At 42.6% G+C, this 19,136-nt stretch overlaps 1 protein-coding gene across 9 annotated transcripts in view; it reads left to right on the top strand.

Moving 5' to 3' along the window:
- Positions 1 to 5,686: 5,686 nt before the first annotated feature.
- MAPKAP1 (MAPK associated protein 1) overlaps positions 5,687 to 19,136 on the top strand; it is a 227,890-nt gene continuing 214,440 nt past the window's right edge. For 4 of the 9 annotated variants that reach the window (XM_043469569.1, XM_043469561.1, XM_043469562.1 and 1 more), the window contains exon 1: positions 5,687 to 5,944. The gene's annotated coding sequence lies outside the window, so the exon portion shown is untranslated. The other 5 variants (XM_043469567.1, XM_043469563.1, XM_043469570.1 and 2 more) reach the window with 4 other exon arrangements.

Genomic DNA, 19,136 nt, shown 5'->3' with positions numbered 1-19,136 from the left:
AAAAGAAAAGTGAAAAGCAAAGGAGAAAAGGAAAGATAAACCCATTTGAATGCAGAATTCCAAAGAATAGCAAGGAGAGATAAGAAAGCCTCCCTCAGTGATCAGTGCAAAGAAATAGAGGAAAATAATAGAATGGGAAAGACTAGAGATCTCTTCAAAAAAATTAGAGATACCAAGGGAACATTTAATGCAAAGATGGGCTCAATAAAGGACAGAAATGGTATGGACCTAACAGAAACAGAAGATATTAAGAAGAGATGGCAAGTACATAAAAGATCTTCACAACCGAGATAATCACAATGGTATGATCACCCACCTAGAGCCAGACATCCTGGAATGTGAAGTCAGGTGGGCCTTAGGAAGCGTCACTACAAACAAAGCTAGTGGAGGTGATGGAATTCCAGTTGAGCTATTTCAAATCCTAAAAGATGATGCTGTGAAAGTGCTGCACTCAATATGCCAGCCAATTCAGCAGTGGCCATGGGGCTGGAAAAGATCAGTTTTCATTCCAATCCCAAAGAAAGGCAATGCCAGAGAATGCTCAAACTCCCACACAATTGCACTCATCTCACATGCTAGCAAAGTAATGCTCAAAATTCTCCAAGCCAGGCTTCAGCAATATGTGAACCATGAACTTCCAGATGTTCAAGCTGGATTTAGAAAAAGCAGGGGAACCAGAGATCGAATTGCCAACATCCATTGGATCATAGAAAAAGCAAGAGAGTTCCAGAAAAACATCCACTTCTGCTTTATTGACTATGCCAAAGCCTTTGTGTGGATAACAACAAAGTGTGGAAAATTCTGAAAGAGATGGGAATATCAGACCACCTGACCTCCCTCTTGAGAAATCTGTATGCAGGTCAGGAATCAACAGTTAGAACTGGATGTGGAAAAACAGGCTGATTCCAAATAGGAAAAGGAGTACATCAAGGCTGTATATTGTCACCCTGCTCATTTAACTTACATGCAGAGTACATCATGAGAAACACTGGGCTGGATGAAGCACACGCTGGAGTCAAGATTGCTGGGAGAAATATCAATAACCTCAGATATGCAGATGACACCACACTTATGGCAGAAGGTGAAGAACTAAAGAGCTTCTTGATGAAAGTGAAAGAGGAGATTGAAAAAGTTGGCTTAAAGCTCCACATTCAGAAAACTAAGATCATGGCATCAGGACCCATCACTTCATGGCAAATAGATGGGGAAACAGTGGAAACAGTGGCTGACTTTATTTTTCTGGGTTCCAAAATCACTGCAGATGGTGACTGCAGCAATGAAATTAAAAGATGCTTAGACAGCATTAAAAAGCAGAGACACACTTTGCCAACAAAGTCCAACAAAGTTGGACTACAAAGAAAGCTGAGCGCCGAAGAATTGATGCTTTTGAACTGTGGTGTTGGAGAAGACTCTTGAGAGTCCCTTGAACTGCAAGGAGATCCAACCAACCCATCCTAAAGGAAATCAGTCCTGAATATTCATTGGAAGGACTGATGCTGAAGCTGAAACTCCAATATTTTGGCCACCTCATGTGAAGAGTTGACTCATTGGAAAAGACCTGATGCTGGGAGGGATTGGGGGCAGGAGGAGAAGGGGACGACAGAGGATGAGATGGTTGGATGGCATCAACAACTCAATGGACATTGAGTTTGGGTAGACTCCAGGAGTTGGTGATGGACAAGGAGGCCTGGCGTGCTGCAGTCCATGGGATCGCAGAGTTGGACAGGACTGAGCAACTAAACTGAACTGAACTGAAAATAGCCACTAGAGAAGCCACAAGGAGAAAACCAAGGTTCCCTGGCCAACACTTCTCGCCATCTGTGGTCTTCCAACCATTCTAACTGCCATCTGACTGAAAATACGTGAGGAAGCCAGGAAGACTGGCAGAACAACCACCCATCAAGCCACAAAATCTTGAGAAATAATAAATGGTTGTTCAAAATTCTGTAAAGCAATTATCCTTCATTGAAAAAAATCAGATTTTTTTAAAAAATGATTGTTTTAAGCCACTTACAAAAAAGGTTGGGAGAGAAAGAGCGAGTAGGACTTCATTGTACGGAGAGAGAAAAGGCAATTGAGGTTGAGCAGGAATTGCTCCAGCAATTGTGTTTGAGGAAAGCAAACATGTAAAAGTTCCTGATTCTTGCTGCCCATCTCGGTGCCTTGGGTAATAGGAGCAGGTGTTTACAGAACACTCCCTGTGTGCCAGGCACTGTTCTAAGCATGCTCTTTGCATTAGCTCAGTGGATGCTCACAATAAACCTAGATGAGCAAATAGATACACAGAAAGCAAATCACTTATTGAAGGTCACACAGCTAGTAAGTGACTTCAAACCTCTGTCCACTGCCCCCATTCTAGTCCTGGGGACCAGAAGAAAAGGAACCTCCGTCCCTTCCCATGGCCTCCTTTCCAAGTTGGAGCTGAAGTTTGGAAAACCTGATTGTCACAGATTGGTCCCTATGCCCTTGTGTCTGCTGAAGTCCCAACCAACCCCTGGCCCAGCACCATCAGTATGTTGTAAGAATAAAATTTATATGTGTCAGTTGTCACAGTCCTACTCCTATGCACCCCTACATCAAGAGATAGGTCAAGGTAAGCTTTGCACTTTAAAGCTACTTCCACTCTCTGATACAATTCCCAGTCCTTGAAGGCTAATCCATGTAGTTGGCCCTCCTCCTCATCTAACTACCTTCCTCAGTTGTAGAATGGCTTGGGAAGCACCCTGGTTTCCTTTTCACCCTATGTCCATCCCTCATCCTGAGGTCTTTTAAAGTCACATGGCATCTTGGTTCCTTGACTGTCTCATCTTTAGCAACTTTTTCCCCCATTGCACTTGAGCCAGGAACCCATTCTCAGATAGCTGTTCATCTGAAGTTATTCAGGACATCCATCTCTTAGGATAACCTCCATCTTTCTGCCTGGTACCATCAATGATTTCTACTACTCCTATTCTGAGACCTTCAGGCCAGTAACATGAGCCTTTCCAGAATTCTCTTATGTACCTCTTGAGCATCCATTCTGTGCCTTTTAAAAAAAATTTAAACTTTTAACTTTCTATTGGGTTATAACCAATTAACAATATTGTGGTTATTTCAGGTGAACAGTGAAGGGACTCCGCCGTACATATACATATATCCGTTCTCCCCCAGACTTCCCTCCCATCCAGGCTTCCATGTAACATTGAGCAGAGTTCCATGTGCGATACAGTAGGTTCTTGTTAGCAGTGTGTACCTGTCCATCCCAAACTCCCTATCTATTCCTTCCCGCCCCATCCTTCCCTCTAGCAACTATAGACTCCTTCTCTAAGTCTATGAGTCTGTTTCTGTTTTGTAAGTAAGTTCATTTGCATCATTTTTTTTTATATTCCACATATAAGGGATGTCATCCGATATTTCTCCTTCTCTGACTTCCTTCACTCAGTATGACAATCTCTAGGTCCATTCATGTTACTGCAAATGGCATTATTTCATTCTTTTTAATGACTGAGTAATATTCCATTGCATATTTGTACCACATCTTCTTTATCCATTCCTCTGTTGTTGGACATTTAAGTTGCTTCCATGTCTTGGCTACTGTAAATAGTGCTGCAATGAACGCAGGGGTGCATGTATCCTTTCAGATCATGTTTTTCTCCAGATATATGCTCAGGAGTGGGATTGTAGGATCATATGGCAGCTCTATTTTTAGTTTTTTAAGACACCTCCATACTGTTCTCTATAGTTCTGTGCCTTTTGTTTTAAGCATTCTTAAAAGCTGAGATCTTAAACTCCTTGACCCCATCACACCTGTCTGGCCAAACATCTTCCTGGGATTAACCCAACTGCTCAATTTTTGTCTGTCTGTATCTTAACTGTTCAAGCTAACTATAGAAAAATCACACAACCATCATATTAGTATCACCATAAATCAAGAGTCTTCATTTTCAACAGCGTCCTCAATGTTCCTGAAATCTTACCACATTTCCCTGCTCTCCAACTTGCTACAGTGACTATTTCAAATTCATAGTCAAACTTAACTGTAAGCTTCTACAGGGTAAAGTCCCTGTCTGCTTTTTCACTACTAAATCTCCAGAGCCTAGGATAGGCTTAATACACAGGCACTCAATAAGTATCTCTTTAGTGACTGGCATGTAGTAATAGTGGTAAGCATTTTATGCAAGTATTAGTAAAAGTTAGCTACATGCCTATTCTACATGAGCTGTATGTATTAGCTCATTTAATTCTCACAAACTACCCCCCACCCCCGCACCTGTGAGGTTAATTAGGACTTTTGTCATTCCCATTTTACAGATAAGGAAATTTAGAGAGACAGCTTATTAAAAAGAAGTCATAAAACTTACAAGTGGTAGAACCTATAGAGAAAATGCTTAGTTGGTCCAGTTGAGTTTTAAGCAATCAAGCAGCTGTGTTTTTGACTGGAGGCCAAGAGACGAGTGAAAATGAAGTTTCATATTTAGAGGGAACAGATAACCTGGTGGACCTCAGAACACAGAATATCCAATCTTTTTCAAACCCTGGCTTTGTCAGAGCACCTCCAACAGGCCCCTGATGAAACTGTGGCGATGTGTGTACAGAAAACACCTTTGGGCAGTAAGGTGCGTATTTTTTCTCCATATGAGCCAAGATATCTATCACACTTTTGAATAGATGAGGGTGGATCCATGGTGTATTTGCTGGTAACTTTAATATTGGCGAAGGTCCCCTGGCATAAGGAGCTTGCCAGGTGGGAGTGGTAAACAATCTGCCTGCCAGTGCAGGAGATGCCTGTTGGATCTCTGGGTTGGGAAGATCCCCTGGAGGAGGAAATAGCAACCCACACAGTATCCTTGCCTGGAAAATCCCATGGACAGAGGAGCCTAGTGGGTTGCAGTCCTTGGGATCACAGAATCTGACAAGACTGAGCGTGCATGCATGCTCGCTAAGGTACCCCCAGAGGTGAAATTCAGACTTGTTTTTTTTTCTTTCTTTTGCTAAGGTGCATTTTCAAGGGAGACATTCCAGATCATCTCTCAGATAGGAGAGGTATCATATTATTGCACTGCTATCCCCTTAGTAGTAGCGTCCCCACTGATTCCCTGAAGACAGAAAGATGGGCAACAATGAGTTCCTGTTTGGGGCGGGTCCATACATCTCATGGAAATCCCTGAATTTCTGGGATGATAATTACCTTCATTTTACAGAAAATAAGAATAATGACTAACATTTACTAAGTTTATTAAGTGTCGGGCACTGTGCCGAGTGTTTTTAGAGCATCACCCCACTCGATTCTGACAGCAGGACTATATTTCGAACTACTCGATATTGGGTCAGAGAAGGGAGTGTTTTGTCCTAGGATACACAGCAGGTATTTGAACCAGCTCTTCCTGACTCAAGAGACTAAGCTCCTCATCACTCATTTCTGGAAGAACTGAGGGCTTTTCTCCATGGAAGTGGGGAGAGAGGAGGAGATTCGACGGAGAAGGCTGACGTGGATGTCTATCCAACGCAAACCTAGAGGTCTCTGTTTTGCTAGATTCCCCAACTAATCTCTGACCCAGGCCTTGCCTAGGGGCGGGGAAGTGGTGCGCGTGCGCACGGCGTCCCGTTCGGCCCCGCCTCCCGGGAGGGCTTCCCACCTCTCTCTCGGCGCTGGGGCTTGCGCACTACGTCCCCAGCCAACGGCTGTTTCCCGGTCGGGGACTTCCGGTGTGTGGGGTGTGGTTCCGGGTCGTGGCGCGGCTCGGGGCAACAGGGCTGCTGCTCGGCCGGCCAGCGGCAGCGAGCGGCGGGGGTATGAGGGCGAGCCCGGGAAGCGGCTGCTGAGCCGGCCGGGAGGAGCGCCAGTCCCCGAGGATTCCGAGAGTGCGGAGCTGGGGCAGGGACCGGGGGTCGCGGGGGAGCCGGGCCCTCCCCCCAGGAACGTGTCCCAGGGCCATCCCGGCCCGTAGTGTGGCAGCAGCTTCAGGTAAAGGTTGCCCCAGCCGCTAGCTCCATCGCTCACACCCCTGCCAGCCCACCGAAGGAGCCTGGCTTCCCTCCTCACTCCTCCGCGCTCGCCGCCGCCCGGCGGACAGACTGTCTGGCCCTTGCTCCAGTATCCAGTGAGCATTCGTTTCCTGGCCCTTTCCAGAACTGAAGGCTGTTACGAACCTGACAGCTTGGGCGTGTGATTTGGGGGAGGAGAAGCTAGTGGACTCGGTAGTATTGGGGTTTGGGGAGGGTACTGTTAACTGACAGTTTTTGGTTCTACTCGGTGTCTTAATCTTCATAACATGAAAATCAGGTTTTTAAAACCTTGCTTGTGCATTCCTTGTCTAACGCCCCTTATCTCCATTGCCCCAAAGGAGTAAAACAGCCTTGCAGAACTGTTTTTTTATAGGCAGAGTGCTGCTGGAACTTTGATTCAGCCTTTTGTTTATGGGAGTGGCATAGAGTCTTCTAGATCTGTTTAAGGTTGGAGAAGAAAATACAATGTAGTTTAAACAGAAGCATTACTTTAACCTGAGACCCGAAAGTTGACTCAGAGATTGGCGCAATTTTCATTCTGAATGAAGTGATTTTTGAAGCTTATCACAATACTTGGCACTGTGCAAAAGCATCATGTTGTTGTAAACCAAAAGCAGCAAAGTTCAAAACTTCCCCAGGTGTGAACAGTCAAATGGAGACAGGTGTTTACACACATCAGTTAAAGTCAAGTCAACAGTCTTACTCTGTTTTGACAAGCAGAAGGGGTGGATTCCTAATTTAAAGCAGCAGGGAAAGGAGGTACCTTGTTCTATTCTTCATATTCTGTGAGTTCACACAAGATGCTCAGTAAATGCTGGAAGGGTTGTTGATGAAGGATTGATACTTGTTTTCATCTTGTTCAGTTTACACACTTGTAGGCTTGTTGGGGCCTGTGAGACTGCTGGTGGCTCCTTTCCCATTCAGATTTATGCTCATACTTACTTTCGTCTACCCTGATGCTGGAGGGTACGCAGATCCCTGATCTGGTTTCTGATCTGGCTCCTGGCTAACTTTCCAGCTAAGCTTCAAAAGGCCCCTTACCCTGATTCTTTACTCTAGATAAGTAGGACCTGGAATGGACTCTGTCCTTTCCTTTGTTGTTAGCACTTTCTTTCTGCCTAGATTTCTCCTTTTCTGTTTCCATCTATTGGTGTTACCCAGGGCCCACCTGAAATTGGCCTTGCCTCAACCAGTTCAGGACAACCTCAGGTAGAAATGGTTTCTTTTATAGAATCCTTTAAACGCTTGTTATTCTATAGGCTTGGCCACAAAGTTTGTTTGGGTTTTCAGAAAAACCTGAACGAACTTTTTGGCCAACCCAGTTGATCACTTAGCAAACATTTATTGAGTATGGATGTATACCAGGTCATCTGATGTGAACAGCTGACTCATTGCAAAAGTCCCTGATGGTGGGAAAGATCAAGGGCAGAAGGAGAAGTGGGTGTCAGAGGATGAGATGGCTTGGATGGCATCACTGATGCAGTGGACATGAACTTGGGCAAACTATGGGAGATAGTGAGGGACAGAGAGGCCTGGCATGCTGCAGTTCATAGGGTCGCAAAGAGTCAGACACGACTGGGCAACTGAACGATAACACATATACCAGGTACCATGCTAGACAGCGTAGGGATAAACAAGATTCAGTTCTTTCCTGCTCAATTTAGTGAAAAAGATAGGAAATAATTCTGACAGAGTGGTATGTGCACTGGGTTGGAGTTCTTTTGGTGATTCACTGGTGGTACAGGAGGGGAAGAGGTCATCCACTTTTGAGGCATGTGCAATGACCTGGTAAGGCTTCACAATGTTGGGTAAACTGAGCTTTATTATTATAGTGGAGAAATTATGTCAGGTGTCTCTTGTTTAATTATTTTAACTTCAATTCACAGATTAGGAGGGCTCAGGATAAATAACACATCTGGTATGAGACAGAGCCAGGATCCAAACCCAGGTGTGTCTTACGCTTGTATCTGTGCCTTGTTTGTGTTTTTTCTTTTCTCACACCGTAGCTCTCTGTATGCAAATACATATTGAAGCAACTATTCAGAGAAAAAAATATGTGTTAAAATGAATGGTGTGGATAGTTCTTTAAATGTAGAGAAGACCATAGTCTTCCAAGGCAAGATGGTAGTATGTGGTTCAGCTCAGCTTTGAATATGAGTGGACCAGACATTCTGTAGAGAACAGCTATGGACTCTGACCTCAATTCTTGGTCCCTCCTCTTTAATAACTATGTGACCTTTGGCAAGTTTCTTAATTCTTAGCATCATTTTCAAGTATAGTTTGGGATAGAGAATGATACAGATTTCGTGGAGTAATGTGAGCTGATGTGGATAAAGTGCCTGGTATGTGGCAAGGTTCCCTGAGATGGTAGCTGTTAAGATGTAAAGGTGCAGTGTCTGTGGCATGGTTTTAGAGTAGTGAGTAGATCAGCCAGAATAAAGCAAGCCGTTGCTTCTGTAAGTGTGTGTGTGTGTGTGTTTTAGTCACTCAGTTGTGTATGACTCTGTATGACCCCATGGACTGTAGTCCACCAGGCTTCTCTGTCCGTGGAATTCTCCAGGCAAGAATATTGGATTGGGTTGCCATTCCCTTCTCCAGGGCATCTTCCCAACCGAGGGATCGAACCTGGGTCTCCTATGTAGGCAGGAGGATTCGTTACTGCCTGAGCCAGTAATACTGGGCAGTAAAGTTGGAGGGCCATTACAGGGCCAGAGTCAGGGCTTGTATGTCAGGCAAGAGAGGTCAATTCCAGTTTCTGCTCATAACCCTTCTTGTTAATGAATACCTTGAAGATAAATGATTCATTCAGCAGTGCCAGGGAAAATGTTAGACCCAGAGATGCAAAAAGGAATATAACCAGGTCCCTACCCTGAGGGGGTTTCCATTCCATTCCTACAGGGGAGGTGTGTGTGTGTGTGTTTGTACTACAGGTGAACTGTAGTAATGCATTTTCAGTACTAAGATAGTAGTCCCCACAAGGTACTGTGGAGCACAAAGGAGGAAACACTGGTAATGGTAGCTTGGGAGCACTTGCTGTGTACCAGCATTATGTTAAATGCATTATCTCGTTTATTCCTCTACAGGATGATGTTGTAAGTATTCTGATGTTACAGATGAGGAAACTAGAGCACAGAGGGGTTAAATGAATTCCTTTAGTTTATGGAGTTGATGGAGCTGAGAGTAGGGGGGATTATCTCCTAGACTTCGGTAACTCTCCTTTTTAACACTATGCCACATTCTTTCTTTGGGATGTGGATGGCTTCAAAGAGGAGCCAGCCCTTGAGCCCTAGACTCAGCCTCTGCACTGGGCAATAGGAATAATGGGGATTGAACACGGCTTCTACAACTCAAGGAGCTCATCACCTTATCTGTCATGTTTGGTATATATATTTAAGTGGGGTGTCTCTTTTGCTTGTTGACTCATAACTGAAGACTTTAGAAACTATAGCAGTTCAGTGGATTATATGTGCTTCAGCTGAGAGAATTTGCTGTAAATCTGTTATTCTGATTGTTGTCGTTCAGCCACTCAGTCATGTCTGACTCTTTGCGACGCCATGAATGGCAACACACCAGGCTTCCCTGTTTCACTATCTCCTGGAGTTTGTTCAGACTCGTGTCCATTGAGTCAGTGATGCCATCCAACCATGTCATCCTCTGTCATCCCCTTCTCCTCCTGCCCTCAATCTTTCCCAGCATCAGGGTCTTTTCTAATGAATCAGCTCTTCACATCAGGTGGCCAGAGTGTTGGAACTTCAGCATCAGTCCTTCCAATAAATATTCAGAGTTGATTTCCTTTAGGATTGACTGGTTTGATCTCCTTGCAGTTCAAGGGACTCTCAAGAGTCTTCTCCAGCACCAGAGTTCGAAAGCATCAATTCTTTGGCACTCAGCCTTCTGTATGGTCCCCTCTCACATCTGCACTTGACTACTGGAAAAAGCATAGCTTTGACTATCTGAACCCTTGTCAGCAAAATGACGTCTCTGCTTTTTAATATGCTATCTAGGTTTGTCGTAGCTTTTCTTCCAAGGAGCAAGTGTCTTTTTTTTTTTTTTTCCATTTATTTTTATTAGTTGGAGGCTAATTACTTTACAATATTGTAGTGGTTTTTGCCATACATTGACATGAATCAGCCATGGATTTACATGTGTTCCCCATCCTGATCCCCCCTCCCACCTCCCTCTCCACCCGGTCCCTCTGGGTCTTCCCAGTGCACCAGCCCCAAGCACTTGTCTCATGCATCCAACCTGGGCTGGTGATCTGTTTCACCCTTGATAATATACATGTTTCGATGCTGTTCTCTCTAAACATCCCACCCTCGCCTTCTCCTGCAAGTGTCTTTTACTTTCATGGTTGCAGCCACTGTCCGCAGTGATTTTGGAGCCCAAGAAAATAAAGTCTGTCACTCTTCCCATTTTTTCCCCATCTATTTGCCATGAAGTAATGGGACCAGATGCATGATCTTAGTTTTTTGAATGCTGAGTTTTAACTTGACCTTGTGTTTTCTGTGAGTTTGAAGTTTTTCAGAGGTTTTGACCCCAAAGATAGCACATTTCAGCTTGTGTTAAATTTAAAATAACTGAGTGCTTATAGTCATTGTTAGATGCTTTTGTATACCTTGAAAAGTTTAGTCGCTCAGTTGTGTCTGACTCTTTGTGACCCCATGGACTGTAGCCTACCAGGCTCCTCCATCCACAGGATTTTCCAGGCAAGAATACTGGAGTGGGTTGCCATTTCCTTCTCCAGAGGATCTTCCTGACCAAGGGATCGAACCCGGATCTCCCATATCGTAGGCAGACGCTTTACCATCTGAGCCACCAGGGAAGTCCTCTTGTGTACCTTACTTTCTTCAATCTTCTTGATTCTGTGGATTTGTTAATTTAGTTCTCTCTTTTTTTTTCAAATTTTTATTTATTTATTTATTTTTGGCTGAGCTGGGTGTTGGTTGCTGCACGGACTTTCTCCGGTTGCCACGAGCGGATCTGCTCTCTACTTGCGATGCTCAGACTTCTCATTGTGGTGGCTTCTCTTGTTGCAAAACAGGGCTCCAGAGTACTTGGACTCAGTAGTTGTGGCACACGGGCCTAGTTGCCCTGCGGTATGTGGAATCTTCCCGACCAGGAATCAAACCCGTGTTTTCTGCATTGGCAGGCGGATTCTCAACTCCTGGTCCACCAGGGAAGTCCTAGTTCTCTTTTCAACTCTACCTCAGGAGTCTCCAAATCAGATGCCCATGATGTAACATAAAGAGTAGGACAGACCTTGTGAACTGGAGGGCACGTGACCAGTCAGTCTAAAAGCAGCTGTCACTACTCAGCTCCAATTGCTTATCACTGTGTGAGGAAGTGGGCCCAGTGTCCCTAGATCTTCCGATTGTTTTCAAGAGGGATGCTGGAAATTTGGATTTTAATGTATTTAGTTTAAAAAAATTGCCATTATAAAAACACCATGTAGATCAAAACACGTTTGTGGGCTGTGTACAGTCTTAGGCGGCCTGATTGTGAATTCTGACCTACCTGCTCACTGACATTTTGGTACCCACTGTTCAAAGCAGGAGGTCCAACACAGTTGTGATCATTGATCAGAAATCTACTGATAAATTGCTGGAGTGAGGGAGTATTGTATTGGAGTCATACTGATATCTGGGGAAGTGGCAGGGCGAATACTTTTATTGTATAGTCAGGCTAAATCAGGGATGGGGTTTGAATGAGATGATGACCTTGTAATACTTTTGTGCCCTTAGCACTTTAAATGTCACCAGGTCTCCTGTCTCTTTTGGTCCTCTCTATAGTACATGATGGCACCCCACTCCAGTACTCTTGCCTGGAAAATCCTGTGGACGGAGGAGCCTGGTAGGCTGCGGTCCATGGGGTCTCTAAGAGTCGGACACGACTGAACAACTTCACTTTCACTTTTCACTTTCATGCATTGGAGAAGGAAATGGCAGCCCACTCCAGTGTTCTTGCTTGGAGAATCCCAGGGACGGGGGAGCCTGGTGAGCTGCTGTCTACGGGATCACACAGAGTCGGACACGACTGAAGTGACTTAGCAACAGCAGCATAGTACATGAAGTGAACAAGGCAGGGTGGTTATCATAACCTCTGGAAATGAAGAAATTGCTGCCCAGTGATTTACAGTTTAGTAGGAAGTGCACTTGACTGAGCGGGACTTGAATTCTGAACGCTGGTATGCCAGTTACAGCCTTTTGATTTTGGTCAAGTCAAAAATCCTTGTATCCTTTTTCTCATCTGGATAATAATGAGGGAGCTCAATTGAAGTCTTGGTGAGGTCTTTTCAGGATGCTAAGCTTTCCGATTCTAATTGACATGCTTAAAGCTGCACAACTGATTACTGGCAGACCCCAGTGGAGAACAGTTCAAATCTAAAATGCTGCTTCTCTCTTGATGGTGGGTAGGGAGCCACTGTTCAGCTTTTCCCTCTGTTCTTTGTTCATTACTTTTGGGAAAGGACCTTGACAGGCCAGGTGCTCCCCAAATGCATAGAGTGCTTTGTTGATTCTATATACACAAAATTGGAAGGAGGCAGAGAGATACCCAGCCTAGTGAGAGAAATATGGTCAGGGAGCTCCCAGCTCAAGAGTTTAATTTATTTTTATTTTAATACCCAGCTTCCACAAAGTGAAAATTGAAGAAATATTTGTCTTCTAGATACTTGTTTTCATTCATACTCCATCATATAAGGAAATAACATAGACTATAAAAATGAAGAAAAATTCTGAGCAGTCATTCAAAATTTATTAACTCTAGTTGGCAGCAGCCTAGGTATATTGAGGAAATAGATTTAATATAGGAAGCACAAAATTTGGACCCAAAGAAGAAAACAGCTTTAAGTAATTGCAAGTGAGAAAAATGGGAGCAGCCACTTCAACAACAGAACTTAAATTCTGGAAGTAGCAAGAAGGTATTAGAATAACTAGTGGAATTAAATTATGGTAATCGCTTCTGAAAGAAATTGAACATTATGTCACACTTACCTCTAAATCCATGCAGCGTTAGCGTCGTGCCCTGTACTTGAGTGCACTTTTATGAGTATGCTTGTATTACTGATGCTGTCAAAATGGACCAAATGTGTAAAACTTCAAAAAAAATCACAGTTCCCTGTGGACTCATTTTAAGGTACCATATTATAAATAAGTACTGTTTCAGCAGAGAAATTGGTAGAAAATGGTTTGAAGGAATGGTTTTCTTCTTAAAACAAATAACTTTTTAATCTGTGCTTTAGTTGCTGACATACTGGAGGCTAACAGAGGAACTGAGACGCAGAGTTAGCCGGGGCTTTGGAGTCACACTCACCTAGATATGAATATTGGCTCTTTTGGTTATTAGCTCTGTGACCCAGACATCACTGCCACTCTCACATGGTACTTGGGAGCTTGCATATGAGGAGTAAGTACCTCATACCATGATACTTTGGGAGGGATGTAGGTACCAGCATTCAGGGGCACAAGCCATTCGGGTTAGTACAGTGTAACAAGAAATGATTTTATGGCGTGGTTGTAAAGCAATGAGACTTATTTTCTTGTCTGGATCATGAAATTAGTCTTGTTGATTCCCAGTTGTGCTTTGTGAGTTAGCGCGCCTGTGAACTGAGCACTGCTGAGACAGGGGTCTCGGTATGCTATTTTTAGGCTATTAAATGAATTGATCTGTTAAATCACAATAAACACCTCCAGTTGTTTATATTACCTTTTAGTGTGCCCATGACTGCCTTTTGAAGTTGTTAGAGCTAGGAGTATATTATGTATTCCCTGCCCCCATTTTACAAATGCTGAAACTGAAGCTTAGAGAAGTAAAGTGATTCAAGGTAGAAAGCTACTGATAATGGCAAAGCTGTGCTTTGAACCTTTGGGGTTTTTTTTAACTCTAAATACCACAGTGGCTTTTGTCGCTCTTCCATGCTGCTCTAGATCTGAATATTGGAACTGACCCTTGTTTTGGGAGGATCATCAGCTCATTTTAAACTTAGTGCCTGTAGAAAATTGTTGTTGATTATATTGTGGGAATGTTTGGTTACTAGTATACTCTTATGATTTGAAGTTTAAAGATTTAACAAAACTCTAATAATACTCACTGCTGGCAGAGGTTGGTAGTGAGATGATCACTCATATGTGGAAATAAAAATTGGTAAAACTTTTCTGGAAAATGCTCTGGCAGTATTATCACGAGCCTTTAAAATCATATATGCCTTTTGAGTTTGTAATCCCATTACTAAGAATCTTTGTTAAAGAAATAATCAGAAATGCAGAAAAGTATTCATGTTTAAAGATGTTCACTCTGGATTTATAATAGCAAAAATTAGAAACAACTGTAATATTCAAAAAAGAGGTAAGATAAATTTTGGAAAAACCGTGGATTGAAAATACTGTACAAGCATTTTTTAGGAGAATTTTAGTGACATATTAATATGCTCATATAATATGAAGTGAAAAAAGGATATAAAACTATGTAAAGTATGATCTCAATATCGAATATATAAAGAGAAAAAACAGGTGGTGAGATTATAGGTCTTTATGCTTTTTCAGTTTTCCAAAATATTCTCTGATAAGTATAAATTGTTTTCCAGTAAAAAATCCTTTTAGTTTAACTTGTAATTGAGAAATACAAGTTCTATTGCACATCATTTTGATCAAAAAAGTTTTCCCTAATGCAGGTTATCTGAACTTATAAATGGATTGTATTTTCAAGAAGTCAGTTTCAACCTCAGTTGTTTAATGATTAAAATATGGTTTCATCTTTTTTTTTTGGCTGTACCGTACTGCTTCATGCAAGATCTTAGTTCCCTGACTAGGATGGAGTCCTTGCCCCCCGCAGTGGAAGCACAGAATCTTAACCACTGGACTGCCAGGGAAGTCCCTGGTTTTCTGTATTTTGACATAAAGGATGTTGAGGTTCCCAGGCTAGCCTCCTCTTCTCCCCTAAACTATCTTGAAAGAAGAGTCATGTTTGTGTCGGTAGTACCCATGACCCAGTGCTACCCTCACCTCTTTAGTGGCCAGTGGGACAGTGAGTAGCCGTGGGGCAGCTGTGTCTTTCCTAGAGGGCACATGCCTGTCTCCATAAGGCTGGTTGTTGGCATATAGAACTTTTTTTGTGAGTTGAATATTTGTGTCTTGGAAAGTGTGTTTTTAGTATGGGAAATTATAAGTATGAATTTCTATTTCACTTTTAAAACTTTTGTAAGAAAAAAATTAAAGATCAAAGTTTGAATTTTAATTTTTCTGATAACAGTATTCAAGATGTATGAATATTAAAATATCATGAAGAATTGTGCCTTTTACTCTTTTCTGATTATATACTTCATGATTGAAATTGTGATAGTTTCAGCATATACAGTTAAGCATGATGTCTAGTTGTTTTTTTAAATATGCATGGTAATTCTCCTAAATACAATATACAAAAGCATGCAGAAAATTTAACAAAATATTTGAGCATATTTAAATTGGGAAAATACCAGGCAAGATGTTTCTTTTTGTAAACTGCTTCTGTCCAAAGCATTCTGTATATTATCAGAATGAAAAATGACAGCACTTTGTCATCTGTTCAAATTGATATTGCACTCTTTGCAATGACAGCTGAAAAGGCCCACAGGTGCCATATAAAGAGGTGACCATGTTGTCATATTTCATTTCGGCATCCCTCTGCAAAGCCATAATTACCTAATTAGGTTGTTAATTAGGAGATTAGCATTTCACTGTATTGATAGAATGCTCTTTACCGGCATGGGGCTAGATACAGATTTGTCTACCCTAATTTATAGTCTCTGCCTTTTTGGTACTTATTTATTTGCTTAAGATCCTGATGTGGGGCATTTCAGTTTACCTGAGAAACAGTTTGTTTACAAGCTAATGAAGCTTTGATTGCTGGATTAAAGTTGCTGAGTTAAAATATGAACAGAATTAAAAGGGTGGTCACATCCCCAAAATGATAATAAAAATTCTGAGTTAGTATAACTTGTGTTCTCATTAGCATAGGGAACAAACACATGAGAAGAACTGAAGTTGTTGGTAAGAAGTCCAAAATTAAAAACTGTGAAATGTGATAGAGATTTATGTATCCTAAACTAGGCAAAGGAAAGTAGTTATCTTTAATGACAAATCTCTGTCACTTATACTTGAGATATAAAACATGTTAAGTATTTTTAGTGTATTTCAGAAGCTGAAGCATACTTGATGTAGTAGTGTTAGTGGCTCAGTTGTGTCAGACTCTTTGTCACCCCGTGGACTGCAGTCAGCTAGGCTCCTCTGTCCATGGAATTCTCCAGGCAGGAATAGTGGAGTGGGTGGCCATTCCATCTCCAAGTTGATGACTTCAGAACAAACATATTCAGTCTTCCGACTGCCTAAGATAGTCACCATGCAGATTTATTTCATTTGTACCTTCTGATCATTAGCCTCTGCTTGGAACATTCTCTTCCCATAGTCTGTGCAGTCCTGAGTGCTTATGGAATTCAGAGTATTTCACAGTAACCTTCACTTGGTCAGCTATTTGGAGTAAGCTGTGTTTCTGTTAAGTGTGTGGACATTCTTTTTGCATGGAGGTTAGAAGAGGGCTGGTTAAAAAAATATCCACTTGTTTTTACTCCATTGCATGATTTGACTGTAATGTTTATAATTTGTATTACATATACCTTTATCACTCTTTCTAGTTAAGGAGATTTAAGCCCTAAAACTGAAAACTGTTAGGAATACCGTTCCCACTGAGGTGGTAGTTTTCCTCCTTTTGATTGTGTTTGGTATTAGCTGTTTAAGTTGTAGAAAGTGCGTAGTGCTTAAGCCCTTTCCCCCCATAGTGATTATGAAAAATTGCATTTGATTATATCTATAATTTTCTTCAAAATTAAAAAAAGTTGAAAGATATTTTTATATGAAGAAAATACATGTGAAATCTTCCATTTAGTTAGTTAAGCTTTTTGCTTAATTGCAGTCATTCATTTATTCCGTCAGCATTTGCCGAATATATGTTAGGCACTAGTCGTAAGTCTGGGAAGCAACAGTTAGAACTAGACATGGAACAACAGACTGGTTCCAAATAGGAAAAGGAGTACGTCAAGGCTGTGTATTGTCACCCTACTTATTTAACTTATACGCAGAGTACATCATGAGAAACTCTGGGCTGGCGGAAGCACACGCTGGAATCAAGATGGCTGGGAGAAATATCAATAACCTCAGATATGAAGATGACACCACCCTTATGGCAGAAAGTGAAGAAGAACTAAAGAGCCTCTTGACGAAAGCTAAAGAGGAGAGTGGAAAAGTTGGCTTAAAGCTCAACATTCAGAAAACTAAGATCATGGCATCTGGTCCCATCACTTCATGGCAAATAGATGGGGAAACAGTGGAAACAGTGGCTGACTTTATTTTTCTGGGCTCCAAAATCACTGCAGATTATGATTGCACCCATGAAGTTAAAAGACACTTTCTCCTTGGAAGGAAAGTTATGACCAACCTAGACAGCATATTAAAAAGCAGAGACAGTACTTTGTCAACAAAGGTCCATCTAGTCAAGGCTATGGTTTTTCCAGTGGTCGTGTATGGATGTGAGAGTTGGACTATAAAGAAAGTTGAGTGCCGAAGAATTGATGCTTTTGAACTGTGGTGTTGGAGAAGACTCCTGAGAGTCCCTTGGACTGCAAGGAGATCTAACCAGTCCATCCTAAAGGAGATCAGTCCTGGGTGTTCATTGGAAGGACTGATGTTGAAGCTGAAACTCCAGTACTTTGGCCACCTGATGCGAAGACCTTACTCATTTGAAAAGACCCCGATGCTGGGAAAGATGGAGGGCAAGAGGAGAAGGGGACGACAGAGGATGAGATGGTTGGATGGCATCACCAACTCGATGGACATGGGTTTGGGTGGACTCCGGAAGTTGGTGATAGACAGGGAGGCCTGGTGTGCTGCGTTTCATGGGGTTGCAAAGAGTGGGACACGACTGAGTGACTGAAGTGAACTGAACTGGTAAGTCTGGAAATCGAGCAATGAAGACTACAGGCACAGACCCAGCGCTTGGTGGGAATTGTAGTCCAGTAATGGAAGCCCAGCATAGTTTGAGAAGTACAACTTGTGTTAGAGTAATGAAGGGAAGGTGAGTAGGGAGTTGTACGACTCTGGACTTAATGAGGTCAAACCTTCCCGGGATAGGCAGTTGTTGTCGAAATTGAGATCTGAAGGGTGAAGGAGAAAGTGATATTTAAGGCAGGTGAAAGGAGAGAAAAAACTGTTCAAAAGCTGGAAGAATGCTAAAAGTTGAGTATGGCTAGAGTAAAAAGAACAGAGGTGATAAATGGAAGATGGGGCAGCAGGGGCAGCAAGTTCAGTTAAAGAGTTTTGTTTGGGAAGTTGTTGGGCTTCCCTGGTGGCTCAGTGGTAGAGAACTCGCTTCCCAATGCAGGAGATGTGGGTTCCATCCCTGGGTCAGGAAGATCCCCTGGAGAAGGAAGTGGCACCTACTCCAGTATTCTTGCCTGAGAAATTCCAAGGACAGAAGGAGCCTGGCAGGCTACAGTCCATGGGGTTGCAAAGAGTTGGACATGACTGAAGTGACTTCTCACACAAGCATCAAATAGAGAAGAAGTGCATGAGTCTTATTATCCCAATATGACCCCAAAATATACAGGACGAGTCATTAGATATCTTTTTTGGTGAATTGGAGAGAATACTAGTATTTGAGTGTTACAGTTGGGCCTTGCATTGTGACAGTAGCTTTGTGAAATATGAGATGTGTACTGAGGTCCAGAGGTATTGTGACTTGCCCAGTTTTCTCCGCTACTGTATGGTAGAATTGGGGGCACACACAACCTTTCCAAGCCTTTGTGTCGTCTGTCATGCTATCTTGTCATCCTTGTTGTGTCCCCTTCCCTTTGTTCATTTCAAGATGAAGAGAATTCCCACCCCCCACCGCCCCGCAAGCACCAGTAGCTCAGTAGGTTGCTGACCAAGGCATCCTGTAGGTGGCTTCTAGGTCCAGCTCTGGGGTGGATTAAAGCAACGTCTGGTGCTTCAGTATGAGAAGCTGCTCAGTGCAGGTGTTTGTTTGCTTCAACAAAGTTACAAGTGCTCTAGGCTTTAATCTCTCTCAATTAGAACTGTAGATTGGCTACCTCCTCACAAGGTCACAGATGTATATGGAAGTTCTCC

This window comes from Cervus canadensis, chromosome 5 (genome assembly GCF_019320065.1).
Source record: "Cervus canadensis isolate Bull #8, Minnesota chromosome 5, ASM1932006v1, whole genome shotgun sequence".
Classification (NCBI taxonomy): domain Eukaryota; kingdom Metazoa; phylum Chordata; class Mammalia; order Artiodactyla; family Cervidae; genus Cervus; species Cervus canadensis.
The sequence above is the reverse complement of the archived record's forward strand: the minus strand, read 5'-3'. Positions and strand labels throughout refer to the sequence as shown.